Source organism: Puma concolor, chromosome A3, assembly GCF_028749965.1.
Source record: "Puma concolor isolate L17-30 chromosome A3, mPumCon1.1.hap2, whole genome shotgun sequence".
NCBI lineage: Eukaryota > Metazoa > Chordata > Mammalia > Carnivora > Felidae > Puma > Puma concolor.
Window position 1 is genome coordinate 73,825,188 of NC_141669.1, and position 24,757 is coordinate 73,849,944.

General features: G+C 38.1%; 1 protein-coding gene across 3 annotated transcripts in view; it reads left to right on the forward strand.

The window, feature by feature from the left end:
• LOC147582531 (uncharacterized) overlaps nt 1-23,130 on the forward strand; it is a 244,490-nt gene extending 221,360 nt beyond the window's left edge. For all 3 annotated transcript variants that reach the window (XR_015249228.1, XM_086701148.1, XM_086701149.1), the window contains one exon: nt 22,552-23,130. The gene's annotated coding sequence lies outside the window, so the exon portion shown is untranslated. The remainder of the gene's footprint in view (nt 1-22,551) is intronic.
• The last annotated feature ends 1,627 nt before the right edge of the window (nt 23,131-24,757 follow it).

Consider the following 24,757-nt stretch of genomic DNA (forward strand, 5'->3'; position numbering starts at 1 on the left):
TGAAGTCCACAGGGCAAACAGTCGGGATGTAAAGTGGGAAGAGTACAAGCTGATGCATATGAGGATAGGCTAAAACCAATGTCAGTTCTTGCTTCTGACCTTGGTCATACAGAAGCCTCAGCCTTTTGTCATGGAGCTAAACACACACATACACATGCATGCACACACACACACACAAGCACAAGCATGTGCACACACACACACACACACACACACTGAGTACATACTAGCAATCAATAGTGAACATCACAACAGGAATGCAAACATCTAATAACTCCTCTGAATGAATAAGGAGCTGAAAGAGAATCCAGAAGGAGACAGAGCAGTTCCAATCTTGGCCACTGTCCCACACCAAGGAGGGCCAGGAGACAATGTATGTAACCTACAAAAAAGTGAGCTATTGCTTTACTTACACTCACCAAATTGCCCACGAGAATCTTGTGGTCCAACCTAACTGGAAATATACAAGAAAGGGAATTCTGAGAAATGTAGTTCAATCTGGCCAAGATGACACCTTATAAAGCCACCACAATCTGTTCTTCACCAACTTGACACCCATGCTTATCTCCATATTTAATCCCCAATAAAGATAATAATGAAGTCATCCTTCTGCCTCATACAATATAACTATCCCCACAAAACGAGTAGCATGCTAACCCAGAGGTCAAAAAACTCTTTCTTAAAGAGCCAAATAGTAAATATTTTAGGTTTTGCAGGCCGCATGGTTTCTGTTGCAACTATTCATTACTAACATGGTAGTATGAAAGTAGCCATAGACAATATGTAACTGAATGAATGTGGCTATATTCCAACTAAACATTATTTACAAAAGCAGATGGCCAGCACTTGGGCCATAGTTTGCCAACTCCTGTGTTAATCCTTTGAGCAAAGGAGAATAAAGATCCTTTTTATGTTGAGTGATCTTTATCCTTCTACCATCTAATTCACACTTCACTCTTTGACATCTTATAGCTTAAATATTGAGATATGATGTAATTATACATAGCACATCTTACATAAGGAAGTGGAAGAGAAGGAGGAAAACAAAAATATTTTCTCTCTATATATCTCTCTCTCTCTACATATATATATTTTTTTCTCTATAATACTCATAAAAGATTACAGTTCTTTTTTTGCAATTGGTTACATTTATTTGCCTGTTTCCAAATGTTATTCCTGAAGGGTCTGGGCTATTAGCAGTCCTGCGTGAATTGGAGGTTGTTGGAGTTTTCCATTGTCTTTTTTTTTTTTTTTTTAATTTTTTTTTTCAACATTTATTTATTTTTGGGACAGAGAGAGACAGAGCATGAACGGGGGAGGGGCAGAGAGAGAGGGAGACACAGAGTCGGAAACAGGCTCCAGGCTCTGAGCCATCAGCCCAGAGCCCGACGCGGGGCTCGAACTCACGGACCGCGAGATCGTGACCTGGCTGAAGTCGGACGCTTAACCGACTGCGCCACCCAGGCGCCCCAAAAAAAAAAAGTTTTAAAAAAGAAAAGTGATTACACCATTCTACTACATCAGTTGCTTCAGAATTATAAATAACATGGTAGGACCAGTGAATCCCATGAGCATGGACCTATTGCCTAACTTCATATAAAGTGAGTTTCTTGATCAAAAGTGATGCAGTGTAGAGTACCATGCTTTTGGATAAAATATTTGGTCAGTTCACAAATAGTACCTTTGGCAGAAGCATTGCAGGAAGATAAGCAGAAAAAGCAAATCCTATGTTATAAGGACAAAATGCTATTCCTTTCATGATAGAAGCAGACCAATGTAATTAACCTGCAATCAGGCTGATCCCCCAGGAAATAATGCCATTTGGGGGTCTCCATGTTAGTCTCTGCTATTGGCAGATTGGGCATTCAGCAGTACTTTTATCCAAATAAGCCCTGGATGGTGAAGGTTCATGTTGCTGAGCCCAGCATAACCTCCATCCTGATTCCATGGCCATTTGTTCATGAACCCATTAAGCAATAACAGGAATGACTGGAGAAGAGGGCTGACTGACATCCACAGAATAGGTCACCCTATTCACCTGATTATTTAAATCCTTCCTTGGTGAGCATTTGTATGGGGCACAAATATTTTCATATTCTGTGTCCATTTGGAGAGGTTTATCCACATATATCTTGCCCAGATATCCTTGTCACCAATTTTCCAATGTGTCCCTTCCAAGTCCCTGACCATCCAGTCAAATCATTAGCCCCAGCCCATGAGTTAATGTAGACCCATATGTCTGGCTATTTATTAATCCAGGCAAAATGAACAACTATATGTCCTGCACAAAGTTCTGCCCACAGGAAAGATTTTCCTTCAACACTGTTTTTCAGGGCTGTCCCAAAATGAGGCTATAGTACTACAGCTGTCCACTTTATCTTGAAGATAAAGCAGATGGCCAGCCCTGCTTTATCTTGAAGAGTTAATTGGGTTTAAAAAAATTTTTTTTACATTTATTTATTTGAGAGAGAGAGAGAGAGAGCGCACAAATGGGGGAGGGGCAGAGAGAGAATTTGGATTCTGAGACACAGAATCCAAAGCAGGCTCCAGGCTCTGAGCTGTCAGCACAGAGCCCGACGCAAGGCTCAAACTCACCAACTGCAAGATCATGACCTGAGCCAAAGTCAGACACTTAACCAACTGAGCCACCCAGGCACCCTGAAGAGTTATTTGTAAACCAAGTTCAAGTGTTTTCTTCCTCAGTCAACTAATCCTAGGGAACTCATCATGAAGCCATCAGTGTGGTTGAGAGAAAGAAGGAAATGTAGCAGGAGTAGGGGGGATGGACATCTGGGCCACTTCCTCATGCAATTTATTTGTGCCTTCAGGATCTGCATCAGATGATATTGATGGTGAGCATCTCAGGTCATATGATAACCTGGTAGCTCATGGCCAAGCATTTAGTCTCTACTAAGTCCCAGTAACAAGCCAAAAACTGGATCCCAAAAGGGGAAAGCATAGCTTTGCTAAAAAAAACTCTTAGGGTCTGTGCTATGATTCACCTGTAGGATAGGGGCCTGCTAATGGCTCCAAACAGCATCCCTATGTGACACTAATACTTCAAGTACTATCTTATCTTCTGAGTCATATGGCTCAATTAGAAGAACAGCTTGCATAGCAGCTTGACCTGTTGCAGAGCTTACTCTTATTCTGGGATTCACTCAAAATGGACAGCTTTTCAGGTCATTCAGTAAATGGGTCAAAGTAGCACATCCAAATGAGATATATGTTACCTCAAAAATTAAAAGAATTTCAGTAGGCATGGTGCCTCTTTCCTCATGGTAAGAGGAACCAGGTGCAGCAACTTGCCCTTCATCTTAGTTGAGAAATCTCTTCATATCTCAGATAATTGGACCTCTACAACTTTCACCAAGGTGGCAGGTCCTTGAATTTCTGTGGAATTTATTTCCGACTCCCTGACACACAAATGTCTTATTGATGTGTCTAGAATAGTTGCTACTTTCTGCTCACCATGTCCAGTAAGCATAAAATCATCAAAGTAACGGACTAGTGTGATATCCTATGGAAGAAGGCAAGCAAGGTTCTTGTAGGTTAGATTGTGACATATGATTTGAGTTGAGAGACCCCCAAGGTAGGACAGAGAGGGTGGATTGCTGCTTTGCCAGATGAAAGCCACCTGCTTCTGATGGTCATTATGAACAGGTACAAAAATAAAAGCATTTACCACATCTATAACTGCATACCAGAGATGTATTGATATGCTCCAGCAACAAAACCACATCTGGAAATGCAACTACAATTGGTGCCACCACCTATTAAATTTATGACAGCCTATTGTCATTCTGGTTGAGTCACAACCCCTGCATCTTGTAAGTCCTTCCAAGTAGCATCAATCTCTGCAATTCCCCCAAGAATGCAGTATTGCTTTTGGTTTACTGTTCTTGTAGGTACAGATAGTTCTAGTGGCTTTCACTTGGTCTTTCCTACCACAATAGCCCTCATTTTATGTGTCAGAGAACCACTGTGGGGACTCTGCCAGTTGCTACGTATATCTATTCTAATTATACATTCTAAAACTGGAAAAATAACCACAACGTGAACACAACTGGGCCCACTGTGAGATAGATACGAGCCATGTATCAGTTATATATTGCTGCATAACAAACTATTCCAAAAGTTAGAAGCTGAAAACAACAAATGTGGTCTCAAACATTATCTATGGGTCAGGTATCTGGGAGGAGCTTAGCTGAACATCTCTAGTTCAAGGTCTCTCATGAGATTGCAGCCAAGCTGTTTCCTGGGGCTCCAATCAGCTCAAGACTTGATTGGGAATGAAAGACCCACTCTTGAACTCACTTACGTGGTTTTTGTCAGATTTCAGTTTCTCTGTATTGTTTCACTAAGGGCCTCAGTTCTTTACCACACCATGTGGCCATCTCCATATAGTTGCCCGCCACGTGGCAGGATGCTTCCTCAGTGAAAGTGATCCGAGAGAAAGAGAGAGGGAGAGAGAGAAAGACAAAGAGAATGAACTAAAGACAGAAGCCAGTCATTTTATAGCCTAATATAGGAAATGTTATCCCATTATTTCTTCTATACTCTGCTCATTAGAAACAACTCACTAGGTCAAACCCACACTCAAGGAGAGGGGATTACACAAGTCTGTGACTACCAGGAAATATGGGTCATTGGGGACAACATCAGAGACTATCAACCATACTGGGTTATTAAAAGTGAAAATGATGAACTTGTTTAGAAATAAACATTAAGAGCCAATGTAGCAAAATTCACCAGGTCTTCACATAACACATCCCATTTTACAAATTGGGAACGCAAGGCACAGAGTGGTTAAAAATATTTGCCCAAGGTCATTTAATGAGTGGCAAAACTGACACTCAAATCTCAGTCTAATTCCAAAGGCTAATTCTGACTCTGACCTTTCCTCCAAAAGTCCTTTAATGAGATCATTTATTTCAGATGGCTTCTATTCCCTTCTGTTTCTTCTCTTTCTGCCTACTTTTCTTTCCATTTCTCCCCCCCCCCCCAACCCCAACAGAAAGACTATTCAGAGACTGATATATTTTACCTTATTGTACCAACTATGAGATACCCTCAAGTGTGAGGTCATAGTTTTTCAGAAAAGAGATTATTTTTAAATGATAACCCATGGCCTATCCCACAGAACTGTTTCTTCTCCTCTGATGCCTTCTAAACAGAAGCTGGTGACATTAAGGCCACAATTTCAGCACACCTGCTCCTTGGTGACAACTGAGTTTCCTCCAGGTACCTCCAGTTTCATAGCTGCTCAGAACTTCCCCTCTAAAAGGCCCAGAGTCACTCTCAGAACAATATATCCATAGTTTAAAATACAACTTGAGTGGTTTAATCACACCCCCACCCCCACCCACTCCTTCCACTTCCCTTTCCCTCCCCCCTAGAGGCCCAATCAGTGAGATTTCAGCAATAATTTCTGTAGTCTGGGAAAATGCTAGGTCACACTTGGGAGTACCTGGCTGCCCAGAGGACAGTTTCAGTTCCCACTGCCCACCTACAAATAAGAACCAACTTGCACATTTAGAATGATCATTTTCTTTATGTAGCTGAAATAAATCTCAGACCACAAATTAAAGGTTGAAAGAAATAAACTTTATTTTTTAAATAATAATTTAATAATTTAATTTTAACCAAACATAATTTATTTTATGAACCTCATTTTATATAGGAGTAGAAACATAGTATGTCAATTCAAAGAGCCATCTTTAGGGTTGACTTGAGACCTGGGTGTGTTGGAGAGTGGGTTGGAGAAGGGGACTTTGGCCTTCAGTTGTTATCTGCCTGTACCTGCATCTATTGAGATGTCTATCTTCAGGTGAGACATTGAGATGTCTATCTTCAGTCCTAAAGTCATTCTCAGCCTCTTGCACCTGACCATAGGCCCCTCCAACCTGGCTGTATTTCAGGTACTTGGCCATCCCTCTCAGAGGTAGAGAAGACATTTAGTTGCACTTCTACCCCTTCTGGACAGGAAAATCCTACAAGTCTTGTGACCTCCCTGGAAACAAGGTACAACCTAAATCTTCTCCTAAATCCCTAAACTTTCTTAGGAAGGTTTCACTTCCTTCATTGGCCCCAGGAATTATCCCTGAGGATAAGCCACAGGACCCCTGCTCAGGAACCAATAACATCTCGCTTCCTCTCAGATGCTCCTCTTCTTCCCTGACCAGTTCTGTAGATTTTAATCTCAGGTTGACAGAAGGGAAAAGGGATGAACTGGCTTTGATGAACCAAATATTATTCTAAATCCTTTTGTCTTCTTCCTGGACCTGAACTTTTAAAACTTAAAAGGTAATATTTTACTCTTGTTCTCTGATTTTTCTGTAACAACCTTCTCTAAGACAATCCATATCTCAAAAATGGGGAAAAAGCCATAAGACAAAAAGAATTCTAGGAAAACATATCAATTAATATCAAAATATAATTTCACTACAATTAAATACATTTTCCTGCCTTACATAAAATCCGTGTCATTTCTTTTTATCATAGTCCTTCATTTTATTTCACATCCACCCAAAGCAGGAAACTTGCTGAATGTCCTGAGTTAAGTGTCCCTGAAGCAAAAAAAGTATGAGAACGGCCCTACTTCTTACGGGAGGCTGTTACGGGTTGAATTGTGTACCCCAAAGAAATTCCCAGTACTTCAGAATGTGACTTTCTTTATTTGGAAATAGGGTAGTTGGAAATATAATTAGTTAAGATGAGGTCATACTGTGTCCTGAATAGAAGAGAAGAGACACAGAGACAGAGACACAGGGAAAAGATGGCCATGTGGTGACAGAGGCAGAGTTTGGATTGATGTAGTTACAAGCGAAGAACTCCAAGATGGCCAGCAAACACCAGAAACTAGAAGAGGCAAAGAAAGATTCTCCCCTACAGATTTCATAAGAAAATCTGGCCTTACATTAGAGGATGTCTCATAATTGATCCAATAAAGTAACTATAGCAATCTCTGAATGGTCTTGGAACATGGCCCTGTCAACACCTTGATTTTGAACTTCTAGCATCCAGAACTCTGAGACAACAAATTTATTATTTTAAGCCACCCAGTTTGTGGTAATTTGTAATGGCAACCCTAGGAAACAAATATAGTAGTCTAATTAAGGATGTAAGAACTCAGATATCACAAAGCAGTTATGGAATAATGCACTGTTAAACTGTGTGACACTAAAGAGAACAGCAAAAGATCTAGAGACTCCCAGACTTACCACCCCCCCCCCCCCCCACCGAGTCTCTTGCCTAGTCTTAGGAGTGACTGGGTTGCTTTATTCATAGCTTTGACACAAAGAGGTTTATATCTCCCTGGCCTTTTGGGCCCTGTGCTCCAGGATCTCACACAATAAAGCCTCCATCTAAAGGTCATTACTCCCAAAGGAAGTGACTCTTCTTTTGAACACAAATGCCATAGGCTTCTGAGATTAAACAGGACAACACTTCACATCTCAGAAAGTTATACTTGCCATGATGAGACCCAAGATGGGACCAGCCATGTGGCTCTGAGCTTCACCTAGCCAGAACCTCAACCAACAGGAGAACTCTGTCTTATGAGACCTATTCTGAATGGTCTTTGTTTGCCTGAAATCTTGCTATTGGGTTATAACAGTGGATTCTACACATCTTGCTCGACCTGGTTCTGTTAAGTCCTCCTTTTTTTGGGAGGGGGGCCTCTTTGTTGTAGGCCACTAAATAAGTTGTCTCTACTGGGTCTCAATGCCCATGAGGTACATAACCAATAAATTATCCTTTCTATAGTTGCTGGATTGACTATTATACATTTTCTGTTTCAGAGAAGGAATCAAGAAACAAGGAAGGGGATTGGGCTCAAAGGGCAGAGTGGTAAGGGAAGGATGAGAAGTTAAATTTGGGGTTTAAAAAAGGATAAAGGAAATGAAAGTTGGCTGGGCTTGTTAGTCAGGAATCATCCTTGTGTCCTCATTTCCCCTTATCTCTTACATCTAAGTAATCAGCAGATCTTATCCATTTTATGTTCAAAATACATCTCAAATCTGTTCTTTTAAATGTCAATAACCACAACTTCTTTAGACCAGGCAACCATCATCTCTGCCTTAGATGACTGCTAAACCTCGTAACTGATCTCTCTTTTTCTAATCTTATCTCATATAATTTATTCTCTACAAAACAACCACAGTGATCTAAAATGATGAATAAAATAACTTCTGTCCTGTGATTAAAATTCTTTAACTTTCACTTTCAGCCAAGATGGACTAACAGATGACATCTATCTTCCTTCTCTAAGTAATTAGAAAAATGGACAAAAATGTATATAATAAGTATTTTTTCAGACATGTAGTACAGGACTATGATCCCCGAGAAAAAGTGATGAGGTGAGCCCTACAATTGCATGAACTTACTTCTTGGAGGCAATTTTCTGTCCACATCACTGAGGGGGTAAACTAAGCAGGTCTCTATGAGTTGCAGAGATAGAGACTTAACCAGGGGAGGTTAGGGTGGCTAGAATTTGTGGAGCAGAGTACCAAAGAAGAGTGAGAAGCAGCAGCGGAGAGAGAGGGAATGAGAGAGGGTGCTCCAAAAGTCTGAGAGGGATCTCATTGAATCTTTGGCTGAGCACTGATCTGTGTATGTATAAGAGGAATCTACTCTTGGTCAGAGAAAGAACCACCTGAGAGGAATAAGCAGGACAATTCACAGACCTGGGAATAGTTTGTGTTCCTACCAGCCAGAGTAGAAAGACCTCATAATATATGGGGCATTGGGTAGTCCTCAAAAAAAAAAAAAAAAAAAAAAAAAAAGAGTCCTTAGTAGTAGCACTAAATTAGCCCTAGATTAAAGGTTACTCTAGACCTGCTCTAACAAAGCTTAAAAGCAAGTCTGGAAATAAGCCAAATGATCCCAAGTAATTTAACAGTTCACCAGAACAAAATATAACTGTAGTTAAAGATATAGAACAAAATCCAGCAAAACAATATAAAATGCACAATGTCTGACATCCAAAAATAACCAAGCATGCAGACAGGACTTTTGGCTATGACAGAATAAAGAGGTATGTGATGGAACCAGAAAAGACCCTGAATAGCCAAAGAAATCCTGAAAAGAAAACTAAACCTTGAGGCATCACAATTCCAGACTCCAAACTGTATTACAAAGCTGTAATCACTGAGACAGTATGGTACTGGCACAAAAATAACACACAGATCAATGGAACAAAATAGAGAATGCAGAAATGGAGTCACAAATGTATGGCCAACTAATCTTTGACAAACCAGGAAAGAATATCCAATGGAAAAAAGACAGTCTCTTTAAGAAATGGTTTTGGGAAAACTGGACAGCAGAATCATGTTGTGATCACAGCTAGGGCAAACAGCCTGACTAGACAGAATTGTAATAAGGAGATTCTGAAAAAGACAGAGCCAGAGCCATAGAGCGCTAGATTAGCTCTCCACCTATTCCTAGATGACTGGGAAACTACATACATGCACAGGGGGTACTGAAGAGAGACCAGTGGAAAGTAAAAACCTAGGCATACTTGAGAACTAGCTAAAATTTGAAGTTACTCACTCTTTGGTCTACACATAGGTAAGTTAGCAGAGGAGTGAGTTAAAGCCTTATGGATTCAAGGTGTTTGAGCAAAATCTCTGTTCAAATAATTGGCTGACTACTAGGCTATGTTGACACAGAGATAACTTCTAGCAAGCCAAGACAGAAAAAAGAAAGAAAGAAAGAAAGAAAGAAAGAAAGAGGAAAGGAAAGAAAGAAAAAAAGGAAAGAAAGAAAAGAAAAGAAAAGACAGAATAAAAAATCTGGGCAGAGACATCAGCAGGGGTCTGCAAGTCATGGGGGAGAAAGATTCCACCATTGAAGCCAAACAATTTTTTTTTAATCGGCGGGGGGGGGGGGGGGGATCAGAATAGAGACTTGCTACAATGCATTATTGAAATGCCTGATGTCAACCAAAAATTATGAGAAATGCAGAGAAACAGTAGAGTATGATTCACATTCAGGAAAAAAATCAGTCAATAAAAACTAACTCTATAAGCCCAGATGTTAGATTGAGAAGACAAACACTTCAAAGCAACTATTATAAATATATTTAAATAATTAAAACTTTATTCAAAGAATTAAAATAAAATATGAAAATGTTTGATAAGTAAGGAATGTCAATACAAAAATAGAAACTATAAAAAAGAACCAAAGGGGAATTCTAGAGTTGAAAAGTACAATAACAAAAATGAAAAATTCCCTAAATGGGCTTTATAGCATATTGGCAGAAGAGTAAATTAGTGACTTTGAAGATAAAATAGTGGAAATTTTCCAATCTGAAAAATAGAAAAAAGAATGAAGAAAAATGAATAGAGCCTCAAAGACTTGTGGGACAGCATCAGGCATACCCATGTACCTATTATTGGAGCACCAGAAAGTGAGGAGAGAGAGAAAGAGTTAGAAAATTTTTGAAAAAATAAAGGCTAAAAATTCTCCAAGTTTTATGACAAACATTTATCTTCAAATCCAGGAAATTCAACAAACTCCAAGAATGATAAACTTAAGAGCTCCACCCTCAAACACATCATAGTGAAAAAGTTGAAAACCAAAGAAAAAAAGAAAATCTCAAAATCGGTAAAAAAAAATGATTCATCATGTACAAGGGAACAAAAATATGATTAAAAGCTAACTTCTCATCAGAAGTAATGGAGCCAAAAGGCATAAGAGTGACATATTCAAAGTGCAAGAAAAACCTTTTAATCAAGAATTCCATATCCATCAAAATTAAAAATAAGGAAGTTTCTGATGGTCAAAATTCAGAGAATGTGTTATTAGTCAACCTGTCATACAAGATATACTAAAGGAAGTTGTTTGGGCTTAAAGAAAGTGATACCAGGTGGTAAATACAATCCACAGAGAGAAATGAAGAGCACAGAAATAATAAATTGTGGGTAAATAAAACATATAAGCAAATATAATAAATAAGAAATGTATTTATAAATATATAATATATAGTTTATAAATAAATATATTTTCTCTTTTTTCTCTTACTTTCTTTAAAAATATGAGACTGTATAAAATAATAATTATACTAATATATTGTTGGTTTTATAACACATATACTAAATTATATGACAATAATAACACAAAAGAAGGAGATGGAGATGGAGTTATATTGGAGCAAAGTTGCTATATTTTCCTGGAATTAAGACAGTATTAACCTGCAGTAGATTGTGGTAATTAAAATGTACATTATAATCCCTAGAGCAACAACAACAAAAACTTTAAAAATAGTAATAAAGGGGCACCTGGGCAGCTCAGTCAGTTAAGTGTCTCACTCTTGATCTCAGCTCAGATCTTGATCTCAGGGTCCTGAGTATGAGCCCTGCATTGGGCTGTATGCTGGGTGTGAAACCTACTAAAAAAATAGTTATAAAAAGTCAAAATAGGAAAAACAATTATATACTAAAATGTTTGTTTGACACAAAAAAAATACAACCAGGGAATAATAGAGAAACAAAATAAAAGCCATGAGATCTATTGAAGACAGATAAGAAAATGGCATATGTAAGTCTAACCATGTTACATATTATGTTAAATGTGAATAGACTAAATATTCCGATCAAAAAGCAGAGTGTCAGACTGGAAGAAAAAACAACATCCAATGATATGCTGTCTACAAGAGAAAGTTTAGATTCAAAGACACAAATGGATTGAAAGTAAAAGGATGGTGTGATTGTTAATTTCATGTGTCAACTTGGCTGGACCATAGTGCCAAGATATTTAGTCAAACATTATTCTGGACATTTCTGTAAAAAAAAATTTTTGGATGAAATTAACATTTAAGTGAATGAACTTTGAATAAAGGACATTACCCTCCATAATATGGGTGGGCCTTCTCCAAATCAGTTGAAGGTCTTAATAGAACAAAAGCTGACCTCCCCTGAGCAACAAGGAATTCTGCCAGTAGGTGGCCTTTAGATCAAACCATGACTCCCCTGGGTCCTCACTCTGCCAGCCTACTCTGTAGATTTTGACTTATCAGGTGAGCCAATTCCTTAAAAATAAATGCGTGTGTGTGTGTGTGTGTGTGTGTGCGTGCATGCACGCACACACACACACACACACACTGTTGATTCTGTTTCTCTAGAGAACCTTGACTAATATAGATAACCAAAAGTATACAGTAACCATAAGGAAGCTGGAGTGGCCATATTAACATCAGACAAGTAAATACTGAAACAAGAAATCCTACTAGAAGAGGAGGGGGAAATTTCATGAGAATAAAAAGAGTTAAATTTCAAGAGGATAAAGAGTTTTCTTCAGTGAAGAAATATAAAAATTATAAAAGTATATATGCACCTAACAGCAGAGCTCTAAAATACATAAAACAGAAAGTGACAGAATTAAAAGGAGAAATACACAATTCAACAATTATAGTTGGAAACTTCAACACTCCCTTCTCAGTAATTGATAAAACTAAGTGGTAAACAAGAATATAGAGGACTTGAACAACACAACCAACTTGACCTAACTGGCATTTACAGAACACTATACCCCCAAACAACAAAATAGACCTTCTTTTCAAGTATCCATGGAACATTCGCCAGGATAGACCATATGCTAGACCATAAAAACAAGTTTCAATAAATTTATTTGTTTAACTTTTTAAAAAGGGTTTTTTCATGTTGAGAGAGAGAGAGAGAGAGGGAGGGGTGGAGAGAAAGAGGGAGAGAGAGAGAATCCCTATGCAGGGCTTAAACTCACAAACCATGAGATCATGGGACATGAGCCAAAACCAAGAGTCAGACACTTAACTGCCTGAGCCACCCAGGTGCCTCTCAATAAATTTGAAAGGATTGAAATTATTTAAATTTCAATTTAATTATTAAATTATTTTTGACCACACCAAAGTAGTTAGAAGTCAACAACAAAAAGAAATGTGAACAAATCAGACATAGTTAGAAAATAAACAACACATTTCTAAACAAACCTTGGCTCAAAGAAGTCACAAGGAAACTTGGAAAATATCTTAGACTGAATAAGAATGAAACATGACATATCAACATTTATGGAAGGCAGATAAAGCAGTGCTTAGAGGGAATTTTATGTCTTTAATCACTGATATTAGAAGGCAGAAAGATCTAAAATCAATAACCTAAGCTACTGCTTCAAGAAGCAGAATAAGTCTACCGTGCCAATTTTCTGAAAACTAACCATAAAAAAATTGTAAACAAGTTCAGAGGAAATCATATGGTACAATATGGAACCAAGATAAGAATGATGTCATACTTCTTGTTGAAAACTATGCAATTAGAAGACAATGGGGCTTCTTTACCGCTTTACTTCTTTACTGAAAGGAGAAAGCTGAAATCTAGAATTCTTTAACCAGCAAAAATATATTTGAAGAATGAGAGTCAAATAAAGTTATTTTCAGACAAAGCAAAGACAATTTATTTACAGGAGATCTTTCCTATAAAAATATGATAAAGGAAGTTATAGAGGCACATAAAAAATGGTAACAGATGGAAATTTGGATATACACAAAGGAATGAAGAATACCAGAAATGATTACAAAGTGAGAAATGGTAACTTTTCAGTTGAAAAACGTGGTGGACATCACCTTGACCAAGTGATAAAAATTATCAACAAGACAAAATTACCAATAAGACAAATTAACATGCTGTTCTTCCTGATGTGATATATTGAAGAGGACACAATATCACTTATATAATACTCATGCCAAAAATGTCTAACTTGAATGCAACTGTGATGAAATGAACAAAACCAGCTGAGGGATGCTCTATGCTCTATTTTAAAGAAAACTAGAAAGATATGACAAGTCAATGTAATACGATCCTGGACAGAATACAGGATCAGAGGGAAAGGAAAATGACTATAAAGGACATTATTGGGGAAACTGGTAAATTTTAAATATGTACTGAATATTAGATAATAACATTATATCAGTATTAAATTCCTGCATCTGATGACTGCATGGTAATTATGCAAGAGAATATCAATATCATTTTTCTTAGAAAACACAAACTAAAATATTTAGGGTAAAGGGTATTATGTCTATATGATATTCTTTTTTTTTTTAACGTTTATTTATTTTTGAGACAGGGAGAGACAGAGCATGAATGGGGGAGGGTCAGAGAGAGAGGGAGACACAGAATCTGAAACAGGCTCCAGGCTCTGAGCTGTCAGCAGAGCCCAACGCGGGGCTTGAACTCACGGACCGTGAGATCTTGACATGAGCCGAAGCCGGGCCGAAGCCAGATGCCTAACCGACTGAGCCACTCAGGCGCCCCTCTATATGATATTCTTAAATGATTCTACATACACACACACACACACACACACACACACACATATATATATATATACACATGTGTATATACATATAATGTGTGTGTGTATATATATGTATATGTATACACACACACACGTATGCAATAAGCACAGCGACCCTCTATGCATACACACCACCTTGACATTTAGCATTTGCAATGAGGAGATGGGTCTAGAATCTCTTGCTTTTTTCTATCTCAAAAATTATGACTCTGATTTCTGTCATCTTTTGCATCTCAGTCACTTCCCTCAACTTACCCCAAAGCCACTCCATAATTGATTTCCCACTCCCTCTCCCACAGAGGACAGCTGTTATAAATAAGCTCTGTTCATTTAAGGAAGTAGAGAAAAAACATGAACATAATGGAGAGAGTAATGGAAAATATAAAAACACACTAAACTTCTAGAGATGAAAAAAATGCATTGCAAAATATTAAACCTTGTGGGTTTTTTGCCAATTGACAAGCCCTTTCCCCATATTGTACAGCAACTCCTGAAACATCATTTCCTTCAGGCATTCTTCCCAGATTGATTCAAAGAAAGAGACTACTCATGACACTCCTATAGCTACTTCCTTTGTGCACATTTAACTTGGATTGACCTGTTCTAAAAGGCAATCATCCTTGACCTGTAATAACATATGCATTTGCCTGTTTATTTGTGGCTTGACTTAATGTGCTAAATCAGACTGTGAATCCTCTATATGCATATCCATGTCAGTGAATCTGTCTTTGATTTTAAAGGGACTGTCTTCTCATAGTTTAAAAGGACTGGCCTTGGGGCACCTGGGTGGCCCAGTCAGGTGAGTGTCAGACTTCGGCTCAGGTCATGATTTCATGGTTGGTGAGTTCAAGCCCCGCCTTGGGCTCTGTGCTGACAGCTCAGAGCCTGGAACCTGTTTCAGATTCTGTGTCTCTCTGCCCCTCCCCTGCTCACACTCTGTCTCACTCTTTCTCTCAAAACTAAATATTAAAAAAATAAAAGGACTGGCCTTACTATCAAAAAAATTAATCAAAATAGAAATCTGATGCCCCACTTTCTTTCATCAGACTTTATCCCTAAATCCCTAATAGAAAGTAAATACAGGATTTCTGCTTTGAGGAAAATAGAGGAGATATACATCTCTCTAGTCTTCCTACTAAGTACAACGAAAAACTCTAGATGTTATATTTAAAGACTAGAGACCTCAGGACCCAAGGAATGACATAGTGGTGGATTACTTTTTTTTTTGCCTCATATACCCAGACTGGGTGTTGAAAGAAGATGGCAACTTGGAAATGCCAACAAACATAGACATGAAAGTCCCAATAAAAGCTTACTTTCTCTAGCCAAGAACCAGAAAGATGAAAAACTTTGAGGCAATAGCTGTTTTACCAAATGCAACAAGAGAAAAAATACCTTGGCCTGAGCCTAGGGCCCTCCAAAGCACAATCCATAAAAGGAAAAATTGATAGGTGAGACTTAGCAAAAGTTAAAATTTTTTGGTCTGTGAAAGACCCTATTAAGTGGATACAAAGGCAAACAAACTATAGTCTGGGAGAAATTATTTCAAAACATATATCTGACAAAGGACTAGTATCTAGAAAATATAAAGAGCCCTCAAAATGTAATAGTAAAAACCAAACAATCCAATGAGAAAATGGGAAAAAGACATAGACATTTTACTAAAAAGGATATACAGATGGCACACAATACCTGCAAAGATGTTCTATTTTATTAGCCAGTAGGGAAATGCAAATTAAAACCACAAGCAGATATCATTATACAACAATCAGAATGACTAAAACAAAAAATAATGGCAACACCATATGTTGATGAAGATGAACTAGATCCCTCACACACTGCTGGTGAAAATGCACAATGGGAAAGTCACTCTGGAAAATAATTTGGCAATTTCTTCTACTCAACAACAACAATGGTATGCAACTACCATATAACGAAGGAATGAAACTCTTGAGCATTTATCCCAGAGAAATGAAAATTTATATTCACCCAGAAACCTGTACATGAATGTTTATTGCAGCTTTATTTACAATAATCAAAAACTAGAAGAACACAAGTGTCCTTCAATGCGTAAATGGTTTTAAAAACTGTAGTACATTCATACCACGAGATACTACTAGGTAATAAAGGAATGAGCTATAGATATATACAACAACTTGGATAAATCTCCAGAGAAGTAGGCTGAGTGAGAAAAGCCAATTCTTAAAGGTTACATACTGTATGATTTTATTTATATAACATTTCTGAAATGACAAAATCATAGAAATGGTGAGCATATTTGTGGTTGCCAGGAATTAAGGAAGTAGTGGGGCTGCAAGGAAAGTGGATAGTGCTATTAAAGGGCAACATAATCTTGAATATCGATATCAATGACCTGGTTATGATACTGTGCTCTAGTTTTTCAAGATATTATCATTGAGGGAAACTGGGCAGAGAGTGCACAAGATTTCCGTTTTATTTCTTACAACTACATGTGACTCTACAATCATCACAAAATAAAAAGCTTATGTTTAAAAAAGTAAATACATTGGATGAGATTACATTTGGCTGTTTTTAGTTTTTTAGACCTTAGCGTAAAAAATATTTTTATTAGAGGAGCCTTCAGGGAGAACAGGATGACCCCAGGTGCCTTGGCCTTGTGAAAAGCAGGTGGGCACACACTATAGGCTTAAAGGACCAGAAGCCAGATACAGAAGTTAAACTTCATCAACTTCTTAATTAAGTCCAGGACTGGCATTAGTCATTTAATGATTTATCATTAAAAAGTATTAGTCTATTACTGATTTCCTTTTATGCATCATACTATTTATATTTATGTATTTTTTTTTACTCCACAGGATCATTTCACAATTCACAAGCACCCAGTACCAGCCAGCAACAGGACATATCATTCTTAATATTCCTTCCTCTATAAGACAAAATTATTTCAATAATAACCATAAAATTAAATAAGTAATCCTGATGGCCAGAAAAGAAAACAGACAATAAAAGTTTTCTTTTATTTAAATGTTTGTATGTTTACTGACATATATGACAGTAAAAAAATATATAAATATAAATAGTATGATTCACATAAGGAAATCAGTAATAGATTAATACTTTTTTTTTTTTCAACGTTTACTTATTTTTGGGACAGAGAGAGACAGAGCATGAACAGGGGAGGGGCAGAGAGAGAGGGAGACACAGAATCGGAAACAGGCTCCAGGCTCCGAGCCATCAGCCCAGAGCCTGACGCGGGGCTCGAACTCATGGACCGCGAGATCGTGACCTGGTTGAAGTCGGACGCTTAACCGACTGCGCCACCCAGGCGCCCCAATAGATTAATACTTTTTAATGATAATACATTTTTGGAGTCAAAGATTAAAAACCCTTATATTTACATATTAGTATGTTATAATAATGAATAATAACAGCTTAAGAACAAATGAAAAAAAACAACTGAAAAGAAATTTTCGTTTTAGAGATATTAATATGCAAAAAAACTATTTTGAATGAACTAAAATTTGCCCTCACTAAACAAAAATATTACATCTCAAATTTTACATTCTGTCTTACCATTTTAAATTTCAAACACAAGTAAAAAGTCTAAGCGGTCACATAGAAAGATGGAATTTTAGTAACTCAAGTTGTGTGTCCTTGTTTTTACAAGCACTATGGTATGAGGGTTTATTTCTAATCTTCTATTTAAATTTGGAAATACATGATACCTCTAGGGTTAGAGACAGAAAGCAAACTCAAATTATTCTGTCCCATTACTGACTTACTCTTGAAACAAAAGCATGTGGCTAAGACTTAATATTTTGGAAGCTGACTGTGTAACTGGGAATTTACCATATTAACTTTCAGGAAGAATGCAGTATTTATTAAAGTATAAGGAATAAAAATGTGCTAATTTTAAGTTTACCTCTATTATTAAAATGTGAGAGAATGTCAACAACTGTTTAGAAGTTAGACCAATCAAAGATTTTATTGGGGATGAGTATGTTATCACTGACATTATTTAGAATTGCTGAAACATGGTGATAATCAAAAGCGTATCTACTTTAACTTGACTTTACAATTGTTTTTAGAACCTCCAAAGAAAATGCAGCCCCTATTGCCTGCACCCAGGGGTGATCACTTCCATCATCTCATACCTATTTTGCCATTATGTGAACCAACTGGACCTGTAGTGTATACCCTGATTGGTCTCTCCTACCAACGATAAACTGCTTCTTAGATTTGTAGCAGGAAAATAACTAAATCTGTTAAGGATAGCAGAACAGAACTTCCTTTCCCACCTCCTTTTCTATTGCAATGAGAAGTCATTCAACATATTCTTGGCAACTACGAGGAAACCTTTCACAGGATGGAATAAAAGAGATTTATCCAGAGAACAGTGTTCTGGCAATTTGGTGGGGGAGATGTATTTGTAATATTTAAGAAAGTGCTTCTTGCCTCCTGTTTACCCCTTTTGCATATGGTCTCCTTTGTATTGAAGAATAGCTTACTAGTTCTTTCAGAGAAGATTTGTAGATACTGAACTCTCTTAGCTGTTGTAAGACTAAAATTTCCCTGTTTTCACTGCTCTCATGCAATGGTTCAGCTTGGTGGTTCTCAAGTATAGTCCCTACAACAATAGAATCGGAAATATGTAGGACCTTATTAGAAAGTGTGTTCTCAGCCCACCTAAAACCTCCTGAATCAGAAACTATGGGGGTTATGTTTTCATAAACCCTCCAGATGATTCTGATGCACACTAATGTTGGAAAGCCACTGATTTAACTAGGTAAAGACTCTTAGGTTGATACTAATTTTTTCCTCGGTGTTTCGAGAATATAATGTTACAGCCTTTTACCATCTACTATACTGATAAAAAGACTACTGTCATTCTGTCTTTATATTATATCCAACCATATGAAATTTCCAGTATTCAACCATATTTTATTGAGGTATATTTACAAATAATAAAATTCACCAGTTTGAAGTATATAATTAAATGAGTTTTGGCAAATGTACAACAATGTAACCACCATCACAATCAAGATATAAAACATTTCCAACACCCAAAATGTTCCCTCAACACCCATTACAGTCTATCCTCTCTTGCTATGCTGGCAATCTACTCTTGATCACCATAGATTACATGGAATTTTCTAGAATTTCACATACTTGGAATCATACAGCATATGCTTGTTTGTATCTTGGCCCTTTCATTTAGCATAATGCTTTTGGGCTTTATTCATTTTACTGTATTTGCCAGTAATTTGCTCCTTTTTTTTTTTTTTTTTTTTTTTTTGGCTGGCTAACATTCTACTATATGGATAAACTGCAATCTGTTCATCTGTTCACAAGTAGTGGACATTTGGGTCAGTACATTTGTCTTGCTTTCTAGCTATTTACAGAGGAGGGCAATTCCCATAGCAGTTACTCCTTCATAAGCAGAAACAGAGTTCCTACTCAGTCATTTTTGATCTATAGTGATCTTTATTTCACCTGGCCTAATCCAATAGATAATCTGTCCTATTTTTTTTTAAACGTTTATTTTTGAGAGACAGAGAGAGGCATGAGTGGGGGAGGGGCAGAGAGAGAGACACACAGAATCTGAAACAGGCTCCAGGCTCTGAGCTGTCAGCACAGAGCCCAACGTGGGGCTTGAATCCATGAACTGTGAGATCATGACCTGAGCCGAAGTCAGATGCTCAACTGGCTGAGCCAGCCAGGTGCCCCATCCCGTCTATCTTGAAGTTCTAAGGTTATCTCTTTCACCTTGACTTTTTTTTTTAACCTAATTTCCTATATTTCCACTCTACTATATCTAGATTTGGATTTGTTTTTATTTATTCTACTTAATTCATTTGTACAATTTCTGCCTGAAGACTCATATCTTTCTTTGATTCTCAAGATTTTTAGCCATTATCTGTTTAAATATTTGCTCTCTTCCTATCTCTGTTTTCTTTCTCTGCAATCCCTACCAGACCTATGATATAACTTCTTATTTCAACTTCCACAACTCCTAATTTCCCTTTTGGTTTTTCTTTTTCTCTCTGTGCTCTGCATTCTGCGTAATTTCTTTATATGTATTCTGTAATTCTAATTCTGTAAGTTTCTCTTTAGCTACTCTGAATTACTATTTAACCTTGTTTTCTCAATAAGTTTTCTCCATATTTTAACTTCCAGGGTTCCTGTATGTTCTAGTTATTTATTGCCACATAATAAACTATCTCAAAACTTAGCAGCTTAAAACAATCTTTTTATTTTGCTTGTGATTTCATACATGAGGAATTCAGAAAAGATTCCGTCAGAGGTTCTGGCTTAGGGCCTCTTCTGCAGTTGCAGTCAGACAGTGGTTAGAGCTCGCACAGCAGTGACAGAAGACATTGCATATGGCCAGAGATCTCTCTTTCTTTAGTCACCCGACCTCTACATGTGGTCATTTTGCATGGGCTAACTTGGGCTTCCTCACCCCTGCCAATTCCTAAGCAGTTGAACTACTTACATGGCAGCTCAGGACTCCAGCACAAGTGATCCAGTTAGCAAGGCAAAAACTGCGCCACATTTCTGATATAGTCTCAGAAGTCACACAGCATCACTTATACCTCAATTTTTAAATAGTTTTTTCAATGTGCATTTGTTTATTTTTGAGGGGGCGGGGGAGAGACAGAGGGAGTGGAAGAGAAAGGGAGAGAGAATCCCAAGCAGGCTCCACACTGTCAGCATGGAACCTGATGCAGGGCTCGATCTCATTAACCCTAAGATCATGACCTGAGCTGAAATCAAGAGCTGGTCACTTAACGGAACTTTGCCACACAGGTGCCTCCACTTATACCTCACTGTTTTCATTGCAAGTGAGTCACAATCGTGTCCCTCAAAGGAGTTGACATAGACCTCACACTTTTTGATGGAAAGAGTATGAAGGAAATGTTGTAAGAGAAAAGCATGAGGGATGGGAAACATTGCCGTGGCCATCCGTGTGTAACCATTTTGGAAGATACAGTCTGCCATGCTACACGATTCTTTTCAAATTCTTCCATTTTAAAGAAGTATGTCCTATTCTTTCAAGTTCTATTCCTACCCTCCCCTACTTTCTTAATACTTTTAAGCATACTTAAAGTCCCTTTTGCATTTGTGCCCTTGGTTGTGGATAAGACCCCATCAAGCTTTTCCAAGATTGCCATTGCTGAGCATTCAATGGGATTCACTGATCACACACAAATGTTTAACTTAGATTTTTGGCACAGGGCTGCTATGTGATGAGGTTATTGTGAGAATTCGAGCCCTACATAGGCAACACAGAATAAGAATCTTTCTTTCTTTCTTTCTTTCTTTCTTTCTTTCTTTCTTTCTTTCTTCTCTCTCTCTCTCTCTCTCTCTCTCTCTCTCTTCTTTCTTTCTTTCTTTTTAATGTTTAGTTTTGAGAGACAGAGAGACAGAGCATGAGTGGGGGGGGGCAGAGAGAGAGGGAGACACAGAATCAGAAGCACGCTCCAGGCTCCGAACTGTCAGCACACAGCGTGACATAGGGCTTGAATCCACAAACCGAGAGATCATGACCTGAGCCGAAGTCGACGCTTAACCGAATGAGCCATCCAGGTGCACCAAGGACCTTCATCTCTTAGCTCTGTTAGTATCCATGTCCCAAGGATAGGAGCCTGGCCCATGGTCTGTGGGGGGCCTAACTATAGGCTATTCCCATGTGCAGAACTAGAGACTTGACTGCCCTTTCCAGTTGTTAAAATCCATACCCCAAGATGCTGGGTAGCATTCATCTCTGTGGATTCTCAATTTTTGACACATGGAAATTTCTATTTCTTATTTAGTAGCTCAGACACTTTTTTTTTTTGTTTATTTTTGAGAGAGAAAGAGAGAGAGTGCATGGGGGAGGGGCACAAAAGAGTGGGAAACAGAGGATCTGAAGTAGGCTCTGTGTGGACAGCAGAGAGCCCAATGCGGGATTCTAACTCACAAACTGCAAGATCATGATGACCTGAGCCGAAGTCAGACACTTAACTGACTGAGGCACCCAGCGCCCCTCAGCTATACACTTTTTAAAAAAAATGTTTTTAGTGTCTAGCAATTTTATGTGCCAGGGGTGGAAAGAGGATTTCCCGTGTTTTCTTGGTCCTCATTTTGATGAAAGTTAACTGTGTTTCTAAATATAGAGTTTTGGATTGCTGAATGCTTGCATTTAATGAACAGATAAGCTCTTTTTTTTTTATGGATTACCTAACCTCATTTTAGGAGGAAATGAGAGAATAAGGCTTTTGTATGGAGAGACCAAGAAGGCATGGGTGTGTATTTGAAGAATAGACACATTCGGAACCTATTGGATTCAGGTCACAGATGTCAAGGACCCATTCTTGAAGAGTTTTTTCAGTGTAAGTCTGCTCCCCCCCATAAAATTCCAGAGGACTCTAGAGACAGTCACTATTCAGTGACCTTTCTATCCCTATCAACTGACTATCCAGTCATCAGTTGAGTAGGAACTCCAAACTGTGTATTCTCAGAACCCTTGACCACAGGCTTTCCACTTGAGAGATGAGGCATAGCAACACCCTGCCCTGCCATGATCCTATCCATGCCACAATGTTTAGCAGCCCCAGGAAAACTCCTCAGAAAATTGAAGTGACCATTCTGGGAACCCAGCAAGGTTTGGCTTACTTTTACATCATGAAGAAATAAAGCATTATAGAGCACCAAAAACCAGGGCAGCTAGAGGGCTCATCCATGTCACAAGTGCAGATTTTAGACACAGGTGAGATAGGAGGTAATGAGAATTCCTAAGGAAATGCAATCTAATCCAGCAGAGTCAGTTCTCAGGGGGAAAATGGGATTTTACTAAAATTAGTCTTTAGGGCATTTTCTCCCATCTCCACCTCTTCTTGATACTTATTCAAAGGGAATTATTTTCAGACTTCTGAAATTGTCCTTTATTTTATTTTATCTTTTATTTTTATTTTTTTATATTTATTTATTTTTGAGAAACAGAGAAAGACAGAGCACAAGTGGGGAAGGGGCAGAGAGAAATCGAGACACAGAATCAGAAGCAGGCTCCAGGTTCCAAGCTGTCAGCACAGAGCCCGATGCAGGGCTTGAACTCACAAACCATGAGATCATGACCTGAGCCAAAGTCAGAAGCTTAACCGAGTGAGCCACCCAGGCACCCCTGAAACTGTCCTTTAAAATGGATACTTGGTGGGGCGCCTGGGTGGCGCAGTCGGTTAAGCGTCCGACTTCAGCCAGGTCACGATCTCGCGGTCCGTGAGTTCGAGCCCCGCGTCAGGCTCTGGGCTGATGGCTCAGAGCCTGGAGCCTGTTTCCGATTCTGTGTCTCCCTCTCTCTCTGCCCCTCCCCCGTTCATGCTCTGTCTCTCTCTGTCCCAAAAATAAATAAACGTTGAAAAAAAAAAATTTAAAAAAAAAATAAAAAAAATAAAATGGATACTTGGGAGGGTTAATATTTATACAACTGCTCTTGTATAAGCAAAATGATAATGATAAAGATGACTCACCAAATACTACTCATTCCCCAAGGTCCAGTCAAATTCTGGCCGCCGTTGTGAAGTCTTTTCTGTCAACACCAGTCCATTCTGACCTCTCCTTTCCTCTGAGCTCCAATTTACTGTCTATTCCACTCACTGTTCATCTCACACATGCCTCAGGATTTTTCCTGCCATTGTCTGAAGTTATTTACTTCTAACGTTTTTTGTAAACTTCTAATACATCGAGGTTGTGTCTCTCTAACCAGATTATAGAATTTTTAAGTCCAGGAATATACATTGCACATCTTCATTTTAATAATTTATAGCACTCACCATGGGCTAAGCATGACACAAGGGCTCCATAAATATTAATAAATGATAGCTTGTTTGTTCCTTCTTTTGTTTGGAAGCTTACATGCTACACCATATATTCAGAAACTGGGATGCTCTGGAATACAAAGAACCCATGAAGAAGTGATTCAGTCTCACCATGCTTCGGTTTCCCACCACAGCATGGAGATGACAATACTTGCTAGTCTCTGTTACACTGGTAGATGAGGACCTTGTTGTTGTGGGTATTAGTTTTTTAATCATACGACACAAATAACTTTAAATATAAGCTTACTTATATAAAGTGTACCTCACTTTACACAAGTGACATAGCTCTGAAAAATTGGATGAAAAATGAGTTTTCACTGATTTATTGTTTGACTTCATCATTTAAAGTTTGATATGGGTCTGTCAGTTGTGAAATCAGTTATGCAGTAGGAACTTGAAAATAAAGAAAAAACAAAGCTCGGGTCAGACTGAATTGACTTGAGATAAGGACTCTGCCCTAATTTCTACATTTATAAATCCAGACTTTTCTTCTTCACTATCCTCCAACAACATAGAGAAGATCCACCAGTGATCCATCATTCAAATCCCTCTATGTCTGATCTGTACAGTCCCTGCTCTTGCATATT